This window comes from Lissotriton vulgaris, chromosome 6 (assembly GCF_964263255.1).
Source record: "Lissotriton vulgaris chromosome 6, aLisVul1.2, whole genome shotgun sequence".
In the NCBI taxonomy this organism is placed as follows: Eukaryota; Metazoa; Chordata; class Amphibia; order Caudata; family Salamandridae; genus Lissotriton; species Lissotriton vulgaris.
In genome coordinates, this window is record NC_141694.1 from 774,674,655 (window position 1) to 774,687,919 (window position 13,265).

The 13,265-nt window shown below is 46.1% G+C and overlaps 1 protein-coding gene across 1 annotated transcript in view; it reads left to right on the forward strand.

Moving 5' to 3' along the window:
* The window catches only part of LOC147707968 (amine sulfotransferase-like), a 426,437-nt gene that overhangs the window by 357,882 nt on the left and 55,290 nt on the right, over window positions 1–13,265 (forward strand). The window lies entirely within an intron of this gene.

The following is a 13,265-nucleotide window of genomic DNA, read 5'->3' on the forward strand; positions in this document are numbered from 1 at the left end:
TTCATCTAAATATTATTCTATGTAGGTTATTGAAACTGGAGAATGTGATACATTTTAAGGATACTCTAGTTAAAATGTGGCCCACTGAAGCAAAATTGAGGCACCTTTTCCTAAAGGAACAAAAATACAATCCATACTGCAGTTATTTATTCAAAATGAAGCGTTCTAAACAATTGGTATTGCTAAAACTCGAAATTTGTGAAATGAAAAACATGCATGAGATTAATGACTCTAATAGGATAATCGAGGCATAACACTATTTGGGTGCACATTAGTCTGAGGAAGGACAACCACGGTACATTAAATAATTACTGGGTAACGTGCACACAGCAGTGTAGTACAGGTACCGAAAAAGAAGCTCCCTGTGAGGCATGTGTGGACAGAGCCTATCTCTTTCCGTATATTTAGATTTGTGTATATATGATTACATTTGAACAATACTTTCCAAAAAGAAATTGTACATCCATTACGGCTTCTGGTAGGATTCATGTAGATCCGTCAGGCGAGGGCCTAAACTTAGGTGGGACCCAAGGTGACATTTCCAATTTTTCTAGGAAGACGGGCTTCATGTTTGATTGTTTGTTAATAATGCCCTAAAACAGAAGTTTAACATATAGTATGATAAAGTAAAAAGCTGCATTGTTTCATTTATCAAGTTAGATGTATGTATTGTTCCTCCTGTGTGTAGAGTTATGAGACAGCAGGGAATAAAATGTTGGACTTAGAGCTTAGTGGATTCAGGGCATCTGCCAAAAAGCAGCAGATGCCCAGTCTAACCTAGTTACAGTGAACAGACATCAATGCACTCTAAACAGGGCAGTTGGGGATGAATAACTCACTTCTGCAAGGTTTATGTCAGGTTTCAAAGCAGCTCCGTCCTTAATAATCTGCCCCCTGCGGCTCTCTGCTTCCAGGTAGCTGTTTGAGGCCGTCCTCCACCCACAGGCTCCTGCCTGCGCCTCATCCCTGGTGGCCCACTGGGAGAGCCTTGCTCTTCTGCTGGTCCCCTCTACCAGCCTTATTTCTGTCTGCTCTTTTTTCTATTTTATTCATCCTTTTTCTCTCCTTTCTCCTCTGTTTTCCTCTGTTTCCTTCTTTTCACTGTTTGCCTCCATTTTACAGCCGCTGCTGCCCCTGCGGCCCCCTGCATGTTCCTGCCTCCCAGCTGCTCTCCCTCCAACCCCTACTTAATGGTAACCACTATGTGGTCGATCCGCTGGCGCTCCAATGGCAAGCCCATCTGCGCCCGTCCGTGAACCAACAACGACCAGCGCCAGGGACTCTGGTTCTCCGACCCCCTGCTGTTATGATCCCAGGGCTCTCCATGCACTCTACTCTGGATACAACAGCCACTGCCAGCCATCAACTCTGAACAGCCCCCATGGTCTGTTTTCCTGCTGACACTGTCACCGCAGCTTCACTAACCACCAGACCCAGACAGCTACCGCCAACCATCGGATGCCAGCCTACCCAAACCCCGGAGCTGCATCCACCTCAACGTACGCTCAATGCACAAACACACATTAGAATTCTGAGACCTCCTCAACACCCTCTCGCCCAACGTCACCTTACTCACAGAGACCTGGACGAATGCCAGCTCCACTCCTGACATCGCAACTGCCATCTCCGACTTGTACAAGATCCAGAGGAAAGACTGTCCTAACCACCCCGGAGGAGGCCTCGCCATTGTCCACAAAAGCTCCCTCCGACTGACTACCTCCATCTCGAACGAACACATCCATTCCTAGATCCATCCCAACCACAGACAACTTTAAGCAAAACTCTCCCCTACAGACCTCTCGGACCCGGCTCCCCATTCAATAACACCATCGCAGACTACATAGCACCCCACACCCTCGCCTCCACAGACTACGCACTGCTCAGAGTCCTGAATTTCCAACTTGACAACCTCAGCGACCCCAGCTCCACCGCCCTCCTAGAGAACCTTGCCAACATTGGTCTGAAGCAACTCATCACCACCCCTACACACATGGCAAGACAAATCTTCACTAGAGGAAACAACATCCGCTTCAGACACACCATGCAACCTCTTTGGACGGACCACCACTGCGTCCATTTCTCCTTCTGAAAACCCACTGCACTCAAGCCAAAGCCATGCCTCCCATGCAGAAAATGGTGCAAGATCTCCGAAGAGCACCTCACATCCTCCCGCAGCCACCACCTCTCCCCACCATGACTAATGTCAATTCTGCAGCCAATGACCTCCACCAACGGTTCGCCGACTGCACTATCGCGCTCACCCTCCTCAAACTACGACAGACGACACAACTCAAAAGCCACCTGATTCACCACAGACCTCCAAGAATACAAAAGCTCTAGAGAAAACATGGAGGGCTCACAAAACTCTGGAAGCATGCACCGCCTAAGGGGCCGCCACAATGGCACACCACCAACTCTTCTGATCTAGGAAGAGAAACTTCATCCAGGACAGAATCCTGTCCAACTCCTACAACGCCAAGTAACTGTTCGCCATCATATAAGAATTCACCAGATCCCACAGTGACACCTCCGATGTCCCTCCCTCCCAGGACCTCTGCAACAAACTCAGCTCCTTCTTCCATCACAAGATCAGGACACTCTACAACATCTTCGACCAAGACAAAGGCACCGACCCAACATCTCCCACCTGCAATGTCACCCAGGCGACCCACCTCACCTGGTGGAGAAGTGTGGCTCACTGGTTAGAGGAGGCATACCCTGAAGCAGAGGTCAGACCCGGGACCAGGTTTCAATTCCCGACGCGGCAGGGTCTTGAGCCCAATTGTCCACGGACTCGATAATTCTTGCTTTGGTGCCCACTCTAATCACGGGTTCACACTCTGCAACTCTGGGCATTAGCTTGCTTAATCTCCACAACGGCCACCCCCGCGGCGGGATGCCTGGCTTTAACCTTGGCGGATGCCCAGTATGGGTTATCTCACAGGGAAAAGCCAGGACGGGTCCCCAAGGCAAGCCCCGAGATGCCCTAGGGTAAGTCGAGCGCTATATAAGAACACACATACATACATACATACATACCTGGACCCCTTGCATCACTGAAGACACCACAAAAACTGTCAGAAGCATGCACTCCCAAGCATCCACGACCCCTGCCCACCTTACATTTTCAGCAGAGTCACCCCCACCATCGCACCAGAACTACGACGGACAATCAACTGCACCCTCGAAACAGGCACGATCCCCAATGACTGGAAACGCACCAAAGTCAAAACCCTCCTTAAGAAGCCCTCCACCATCCTGACAGACCTCAATAACTACAGGCCCATCTTTCTCCTCCCCTTCACTGCCAACTTCACAGAGAAAACCAACAACACCCAGCTAACTCACTTCATAGAATCCAACAACATTCTTGACTCATCTCCATTCGGATTCCGCAGGAATAACAGCACCGAGACCACCCTCCTAGCCACCATGAACGACATCTGCACACTCCTAGATCAAGGCGACACTGCAGCCCTCATCCTACTAGACCTCTGAGCAGCCTTCAACACCGTCTCCCAGCGCAAACTAGCCACCAGACTCCATAATGTTAGCACACACAGAACTGCCATAGACTGGATCAGCACTTTCCTCTACGGCGGAACACAAAGAGTAAGACTCTCGCCCTTCCTCTCCGAACCCACAGAGGTCAGATGCAGAGTACCCCAAGGATTCTCCCTCAGCCCCACGCTCTTCAATAGCTACATGGCTCGCCTCACAACTATCGTTAAAAAACATGAACTCATCATATTATCCTATGCTGACCACACCTAGTTTATCCTCTCCCTCACCAAGGAAACCGACATCATCAGACACAGTTTCCAGGTAAGAAGGAAGGACGCCGCATCCTGGAAGAATAGCAGCTGCCTGAAGCTCAACTTGGAGAACACGGAAATCCTCATCCTTGCATCCACCCCCACCACGTGGGATGACACTTAGTGGCCCCACTCCCTCAGAACACCCCCCCCCCCCCACCCCTCAGACCATACCCGCTACCTCGGCATCATACTTGACTCCAGTCTCACCCAGGCAAGTTCAAGTTCAAGTTCAAGGATTTATATAGCACACAACTCACCCAGAGGGTCTCAAGGCGCTTGGGGAGGGGGTTCATAATTTATCGAATAGCCAGGTTTTGAGTTCTTTTCTGAAGGAGATGTGGTTCTGTGTGAGGCAGAGGTGAGTAGGGAGTGAGTTCCAGGTTTTGGCCGCCAAGTAGGAGAAGGATCTACCTCCCATGGTGGATCTTTGGATACGCGGAACTGCGGCGAGGCCTTGATTGGAGAGAAGAGAGAGAAGCAGAGGACCAGGGTAGGTGCGACGAGTGGCTTGCACTCTGGTCCGTTGGACCACTGCCTGCTCTTAAAAATGCTTTTACAAACATTCACAAAGGGGAAGGGGTCCCTTGGGGACCCCTTCCTATTTGCGAATGTCTTACCACCTTCTTGAAGTAGGTGGTAAAATGCGAATGTTTTGCAACCGCATTCACAGTCACCAAACATTCATGCATTCTGTTAGGATTCACTATTTGGACGGGACCCCCTAAACACGGCCCTTCCAAATAATGAATCGCAAACCCATTTTGCAATTCGGTAACATGTTACTGAAGTGGAAAATTGGGTTTGATGCATTGCAAATGGCTGATTCTGCGAATCTGCCTGTTTGTGAGGAGAAAAATGCTTTATGCATCTGGCCATGCGAGTGTTGGGAGGAGTTGCCACTGACACTTGAATAGGTCCGTGCCTTTCTTCACACAAAGCTGTCTCTACCTCCCGGTAGTGTATCTGGAGCCAGATCAGGGAAAGGCAGGGTATTGTGCACTGCAACAACTTTCCTTTGAAGTGTGCCTACTTCAAAGGCAGAAAGGGGTATAAGTATTGGACCTCTGACACTCTCATAGCAGAACACTTCTGGACTAAGTACATTCTGCTTGGATGAAGAGCTGGATGCTTTACAATAGAATGACACACCACCTGTTGAATTGCTGTGCTGGCCTGCTGCTTGCTGCTTCTGTCCTGGGAGTGAAAGGACTGGACTTTGCTCTCTGTATCTTGCCTCCAAGGTTCTCCAAGGGCTGGTGCTTGCTTGCCTCCTGTTAAAAAGTCTCAGGGCCATCAAAGACTTCACCTATCCATGCCTGGTCTCTTCTGCTGAGAGTCCTAACATGTGAAGTGGTGCAAAATCCAGTTTCTTGGCCCTTGGAAGTAGAATCTGCTAACCACCCAAGAGAAAATCCATGCATTAACTACCAGCGCCTGTTTCCTTGATGCATCACTGCATAAGATTGCATCACCACTGCATGTACCGAATGTGGTTCCCGATCTATGTATTGGCCACAGCTTTCACCACAGGCCCTAGTTCGACATCGCAACACATGAGAAATATCAGAACAGCGTGAGTCCCGAGCACCATGTCACCGTCGTCTGTGACACCTGCTCCAACTCCGACACAGCACCTGGTTGGTGGCTGTGGAATCGACGCAGTGCCTGGTTTGCGGCTGGAAAATCATTGCTGCGCCTGCCTCGCTGTTGTTGCATTGACAGAGTGTGTCTGGATTTTCAACGCATAGTCCCTTGACACCGATACTTCATTGTGGCTGCACTACAGTATAGAACCAAGGTCACATGATCAGAAATCAGCACATCGCCTCCCCTTCCAGTAAGGAACTAACACATCACTGTGTTACTGTGAGTGTATGTACAAATGCTTTACACATTGCCTCTGAGAAAAGCCTGACTGCTCATGCCAAGCTACCAATGGGTTGAGCAGGGGTTATTTTAGCTGTGTGACTATCTTACCCTGACTGGATTGTGGGTCCTTACTTGGACAGGGTGCAAACCACTGCCAACTAGAGACCCCATTTCTAACATTGGTAACAATTCTCAAATGGGAAGGGATCTGCATGGACCCCTTCCTCTTTGTGTATGTGGATCCAAATATTCTTAGGAGAAGGATGTGTCCCACGGACCTCTACCTTCTCTTAAAAACGAAACTTAAACTTTTCATTTTTTTTCTTTTTAAATGTATCCAATTTCCCATTAAGAAAAACAGGCTGTTTAAAAAAAAGATTGTTTTATTAAAAGCAATCACACATATGGTGGTCAGATGGAGACCTACCTAATTAATGTTCATGAGGAAGGTCAATTTGCAACCCCATTGGAAATCTCTAAATGAAACTGATTATCTTTCATACATTAGGAATGGCAACTTCCTAATAGTGATTTGCAGCAAACCTCAATTAGATTATCAACTTTAATTTGAAGGACAGTTTGCACTCTAGCATTTATCTGGAATGCTTCAGTATCATTTTTAGAGAAAGTATTCTTCTCAGTAAAAAGTGGGGAAGTTATGGTGGCTTTCATTTTGCCAAAAGAAGTGATATTACCTAAAATATTCTATGGACACTAATAATCCACTGCATTGCATCTCTCTAACACACATCTATCTATCTATCTATCTATCTATCTATCTATCTATCTATCTATCTATCTATCTATCTATCTATTTATCTATCTATCTATCTATCTATCTATCTATCCATCCATCCATCCATCCATCCATCCATCCATCCATCCATCCATCCATCCATCCATCCATCCATCCATCCATCCATCCATCCATCCATCCATCCATCCATCCATCCATCCATCCATCCATCCATCCATCTATCTATCTATCTATCTATCTATCTATCTATCTATCTATCTATCGATCTATCTATCTATCTATCTATCTATCTATCGTGTATCTAACTGTCTTCAGAAGAATCCATTCTTTCACATTTGTTAAGTTTACTTTTTAATGGGGAGACCCAACGGTGGACCAGGTAGCATGTTAATTACCCACAGGCTTCTGTGTCCTACGTCCTTGTGAAATGGCCCTATTCCTCACCTTTTCATCACATCTGCAACTTTATAATCTTGTTTAAAATACTAACGGCGTGCATAATTCCGCATTCTGTACGGAACCTAAAGTTTCATGTTTCTACAGGCATAAACATGTTCTTTCTATTGGGCTTTGATGCTTTTCTGGCTCGAGTTCACATTATTTTAAATGCTTAACATGAAATACCTATACATTTGCAGTCACACACATGCTAATGAATGTATTAGTGCAAAAAACGAACTTTCTGCTACTGGACGTCTGTGACCTTCAGGTGTAATACAGGTTTCTGCAGCAGGCATCAAAGCTCCTGAACTCTTATTTGAACTGGATATTGCAACCAGCATGCAGCACCATTTCTTTCCTATATGATCAACCCACTAATCTTTTGCCAGATTTTCGCAAGGTTTGTTTTTGTAAAATTTACAGATATCTCCATTAGTTCTTAGTACACAGTGAAAATAAAAACAAATCACTCACCCTTGCACTGGCATAAAGTATTCTAGAAGTGTGCCGACCTGCACAGTTTTTGGGACAAGCCTATGATCCCATTAATAAAGATATGCATTAAAACTAATTGTATATCAGGTTCAAATAAAGTTGTCTATCAGTCAGGTTGACGGAGGAAATGACGTCTCCCTCTCTAACAGACTACCCTTGCTAAATTTAGAAATCACCACCAGCACATCTGTGAAGTTTGTACCATCATGTTTGTAACAGAGTACCCTGTCCATCAAACTATAAATCGGTACCTAAGTCTGAAAGAACTGTGTGCTACTGTTATCAGATCAGAAGCATGATCGACATTGTTAAACTAATGCTTAACATTATGACAGTGACAATTTGCTAAACCAAAGGGGATGATGGACGGAGTGTTGAACATTGCAAGCACTCACCCAGTCAACTGATCTAGGTTTAATCCATCATCGTTCTTTAGCTCACTTCGCCACCCCAGTTCATACATGGCAATATGCAAATCAGTCTGACCATGTGCCTCATGGGAATAGTCCAGCCCGAACTGCCAAGCCATGTCTTCCCTGGACCGGAAACAAGCATCCTGGGACCGGTTTCGGGCTCACAGCCCTCATCAGCCATGCTATCATTAATCCAGTGGTAAAGTGAGCAAGGGACCCACGTCTGGGCACACCCTGCCAACTTAGGGCGAACAATGCAAAACCAAAGGGGGTGACAATTTGCTCCCAGGCCACACAGCAAGTTTCTTTTTCACTTTCAGATCACTTCAAATAGTTAGCAACTTTTTTTATCACTGAAGTATATAAATTATGGTAGAACGCAGATCAAAAGTCTGTTTCTAAACCTCAGTACCTCGGCCAGATTGAAGGCACTTCTGACCTGGCACCTCTTTCAGAGGTGGAGTTACCTTGGGAGTCAGTTACCTCTGATCTTATGCAAGCTAGCATCCAAATAGATCACCAGGGAGGTTTACCTAGCTGCATTTTTAAAACTCTTAGCTTCAGCACTTTCGGAAGATCTTATAACAATATTCAAGTGTTCGCTGAAAGTAGGATGTATCTCTGTAGAATTCTGCCTCCTAATTAAACCCCATACCCATCTTCGCCATCACAGCACGTTGACACACCTTTAGGGAAAGTTGTTATGAAGCAGATTAAAACGCTTTCCAAGTTTACTCAGTTCCTTGATCCTTTCTTGGAAAGCTTACACCCAATAAAAACTACTGAATTCTGGGAAATCAGTCTTGGATGATCTCAGAAGGAGATTTATGTTGGTGGTATTGGAGTACTTGTCCTTTATTTCGGCAATACATGCCATAAAAGACAGACATACAGTCATAAAAACAACATATGTACATGATTAAAAAAATTTAAAACAGTGTTCATTACCACTATCGAAAATCTAAAAGACAATGATTATCCAACCGTCCATTGAGTTTGCAGTCATCAAATATTTAAATCTTTAGTAAAGTGCCTATGCATTCACAATTGCGAATACCATTCAGTGCTTTCCTGCGCTTTAGCCAGACTGCCGCCAAATATTTAGCCACGGCAAAGACAACTACAGGTGACAAGTCTGTTTTTAGTATGCGTAAGGCTTGCATGCAATGTTTGATTCGCATGTTTTTACATAAAGGGATCAACCAGTACCTTCTCGCTCTCCTATGTGCTGGACAGAAAAACATGATATGTACTTAACTCTCAATATTACAACTGCAAGTTGGACAATTTTTGAGATTGGTTGGTCGCCAGTTACATGCGAAAGTTCCAATTGGCAGTGTGCCATACCTCCACTGCAGATACAACTTTCTTGTGAGGGCCGGGAAGATGACATCTAGGGCGGTTTCAAAATGATAAAAATCCTTCACCTTTAAAAAAGAATCTGTTAAAGTGCCATTGTGGGTACTGGATGTCGCGAGTATTAATCTGCTTTCATAGAAAAGTTTAGACAGACTTTTTTGTGAGATTCTTGGGCAAGCAGTTTCAGGTTCATACCACATATCAGAGAGGCCCAACTTAACGAATTCATCTTTAATATAGACTAACCAGGGAATTTTCCCTATATTAGTTATATTTAAAATCTCTAACAATTCCTGTCTATAAGCAGAAAGCTCTGGAGTGCTCCATAACCTCCTCCAAAACATTAGAGGCTTCAAGCCCACAACCTCATCAATCAGTCTAAGACCCAGGTCCAGTCTAATGGGTAACAGGGGGGAACTAGTAGGGAGCATAAGTAGTTGCCTTAAGAATTTGTTTTCTGCGACAACAATCGTCGAAGAGCAGGCATGCCCCCAAAGCTCGCCCCCGTAAGTTACAGCCCCTCTCACTCTTGTGTAAATTTCCACTGCAGGGCGAATGGGTTTTATTGTGGAGGTATTAGAGAGTTTTAGGATGCCCCCTATAAGCTGAGATTGCCTGAGGTGGGACTTTGTTTGGTGCGGGGACCATGTCATATTTTCATTGACGGTTATCCCTAGATATTCAAAAGTGTGCACTCTTTCCAGCCTTGTTGTTCCAATGGAGGGGTTGGGTCTAGTCCGTGAGGGGGGATTGAAAATCATGAATTTGGTTTTCGTTGCATTGATTTCCAAGCCCCTATCCTCACAAAATTCCACAAAGTCATCCAAAACCCTTTGTATTCCCATTGGGGATTTTGAAAGCAGCAGGGTGTCGTCGGCGAACATTATCGCCGGCACCCTGCTGCCGGACAGCTTAGGTGCATCGGTGTAGTTTATCCCATTTAAGTGGGAGATTACCGTTTCTTCCACACCTGACCCGTGCATAGTTGTTCTGGTGTAAGCGTATTAAGATATGCAACAAATGGTTTGGAACCCCCAGTTCAGCAAGAACAACCCAAAGCTTATGTCTTGGGACCAAGTCAAAAGCTGCTCGTAAATCTATGAACACAGTATAGAGACTCCCTCCCTCAGACTTACCGACTTCCAAAATAACATATGCAACCGGAGTATCTGGTCCATAGTAGATAGTTTGTTTCTAAACCCTTCCTGATATGGGCTTAGTATGGAATTTTCCTCCATCCAGTCCTGGAGATGGTCCAGTATTAGTCTTCCGAAGATTTTTTGCGGGTCATCAATCAAACTGATCGGCCTGTAGTTGACTGGGAGCAGAGGCAATCCCTTTTTGAATATAGGGACAATCTCTGCGCCCAGCCAAGTACCTGGTACTGGGGTCCCTCTCAGGACTGCGTTGAATATGACAAGGAGATAAGGGGCCCAAATTGAGGGTTGGTGTTTGAAAAGATCACCCGGGAGCTTGTCCAGCCACGGGGCCTTCCCAATTGCCAGTTTGGCTATGGCGTTTTTGACTTCCTTTAACATGAAGTCAAAGATATTTGGTTGGCAAGTCTGGTCTAGTGGCCTCTCCCCTAAGGCTCCCTGCTGAATAGCTGGTCCCGCTTTGTAGAGGGTGCGAAAATGTTCCTCCCAGACACCTTCGGCTATATTAGCTTCCACTGCTGCAGCTGGTTCTGCTGAGCCATTATTTACGATGGACCAGAATCTTCGTAGGTCTCTAGTTGCAAGGGCGTTAGATAAGTCAGTCCACTTATCATGGTCCCATTCCTCTCTTGCATGCTTTAATACACGCTTATAATTGTCTCTCAAGGTCTGGACTATAGATCTACTAGCCTTATTTTTAATAGAGGTGACGAGTGCTGTCTTGGCTCTTTTACATGCGGAGTTATACCAATTGGAACTGATACCCTTTTGCGGCCGCTGAGCCATGTTAGGGTAAAAAACGTCTGACAGGGTGTGTATTAACTGTTCGTGCAGTTTTCCTGCCTTGCCTGGACTATCATAAATGGATCCATCATTTAGGGCATTACTAATTTCCTCTATAGTGGGCAAAGCAAGAGCATAAAGTTCCGAGACTCGCTCTGGTCTTTCTAGAATTTTTGCCCACTTTATTCTTCTCCTGTCATTGGTTAGGATCATTCTTGAGTCTATGTTGGAATTTGCATCCATATTCCCCCTTGCAATGCCAGGGATAGTTATTTTTAAACTTAGGGCGTTATGATCACTGTCAGCCCGCGGTATGACAGAGAAATCCCTTATTGTGCCCCTCGACCTAGTTTCTATAAATATGCAGTCCAGTCTGGATTCTTTGCCCTGCTTGTTAAAGGTACACTTGGGGGGTCTATCTGAGTTGACTCTGCCATTGCACGCCCTAATTGAGTGCTTAAGTGTTAGGGACATGATTTGTACTGCCAGTGGTGTCCAAGGCCTGGAGGGAGAGTAGTCTAAAGTGGGTATATCCCAACAAGCATCCTCCTTGAGGAGTCCTCCATCCATAAGCCCTGCCAGCGGCTCGAAGTTGCAATGTAGGTCACCCCAATCATAAACTGGGCGCCGCTGGGTATAGAACCTAAGAGAGAGGAGAGTTCTTCGACTGTATTGGACTCCATGGAAGCGCTCACTGGTCTAGAGTATACATTCACCAGTGCAAGCTTAGTGCCATTGGGCCATTCCAGGATCACACATTGCACGTCATCTGAAGATGTATTCAGAGACTTAGCCATGCCGCCTAAGTGCGAGCCCACCCAGATTAAAAGGCCCCCAGAGGGGCGACCCCTCCCATCCCCATCTCGCTAGTACAGAATAGGCATCATAACCAATGCGTGTCTTGTCCTCACGGGCCCATGTTTCTTGGAAAAGACACACATCATTCCTATCTATAAACGTTCCCCATTTCGGGCAATCGATCTTATTACCAAGACCGGCCAAATTCCATGACAGAAAAGTTAAAAAGCCCTGCCTGTCAGGGTTAGCATAACTCCTCCCTCCCCCATTATGATCTGCCGTAGTTAGCTCCCGCTGTGCCCCTTCGCCAGGAGCTGGGTCTACCGTCACTGTACAATTTGGGGGAACTTTGTTAGAACTTACATCCAGCACAGTGGGTTCCTTGGGTGGGGAGCAATCATCATCAAAGGTCGTAATAGAGGGCCCGATATGTAATCTCGGCCTGGAACATGCCAGTGACTTGTCACCCTCCTGAGATGAATGCGGGGGGAGTCAGTCTACCATGTCCAGGGAGCTAAAACGATTACAAGTGAAACAGGGACCCGGGGGACGGATGTCAGCCTTCCCTAGCCCAGTCTCAGTTCTCCTTCCCCTTGAACCCACCCTCGTCCAACGATCCTCTAGTTCCTCATTGGCATTCTGGGGGGCAGGCCGGTAGAAAAAAGACAGGGGGAAGGACTGGATAGTGGTATCCAGAGTTGGATAGGGCCAAGAACATATGTGCCTAACTGTTCTTGGATCGTGGAAATTAACGAAAACACAATCCCCCTTTATACTTTTGGTTGAGGTACCTACCCAATGTATCCTATGTACCATCAAAATCTCACTAAAGCATTGGGGAGGCAGTGGCCTATTCATATTCAGCCGACTAGTAACTTTGTTTTTTAGTGATTGATAGGATTCCCGCCCCGGGTCCTCCACCACAGGTACCCCTGTTAAAACAACAACAAGGGGCTTGATTCTGGGGGTAGGTTAAATACCAACTTATTGTGCTGATGGCCAGCAGGGTTTATCTTACTCTGAACCACTGGTGTAGAGATAGTATCTTTTTCAGTCCCAGTAGCCCCTACTTCTGGACATCCCACTGTTTTAGTACTAGTTTTACTAGGTGCAATTTGTACTGTGTGTTCCACACTACCTAGAGCATTAGTAGGGCCAGAATGAGGCCCCCTCTGGGGTTTCCAACAGGGTTTCTGTGTCTGAAAGGCCTGCAAGGAAACCCTGCCAGAAACCGTGCATCGTAATCCAGAAGGCAAAAATGCCTTCCATTTGGATCAGAGGCTGGTCTCCGACTGGCAGATGGGCTTCTGGAGCCCATCAGAAGTCAACCGGAATGACCGACCAGTTTCAATTCCTACCAGCTGTAATATAATCA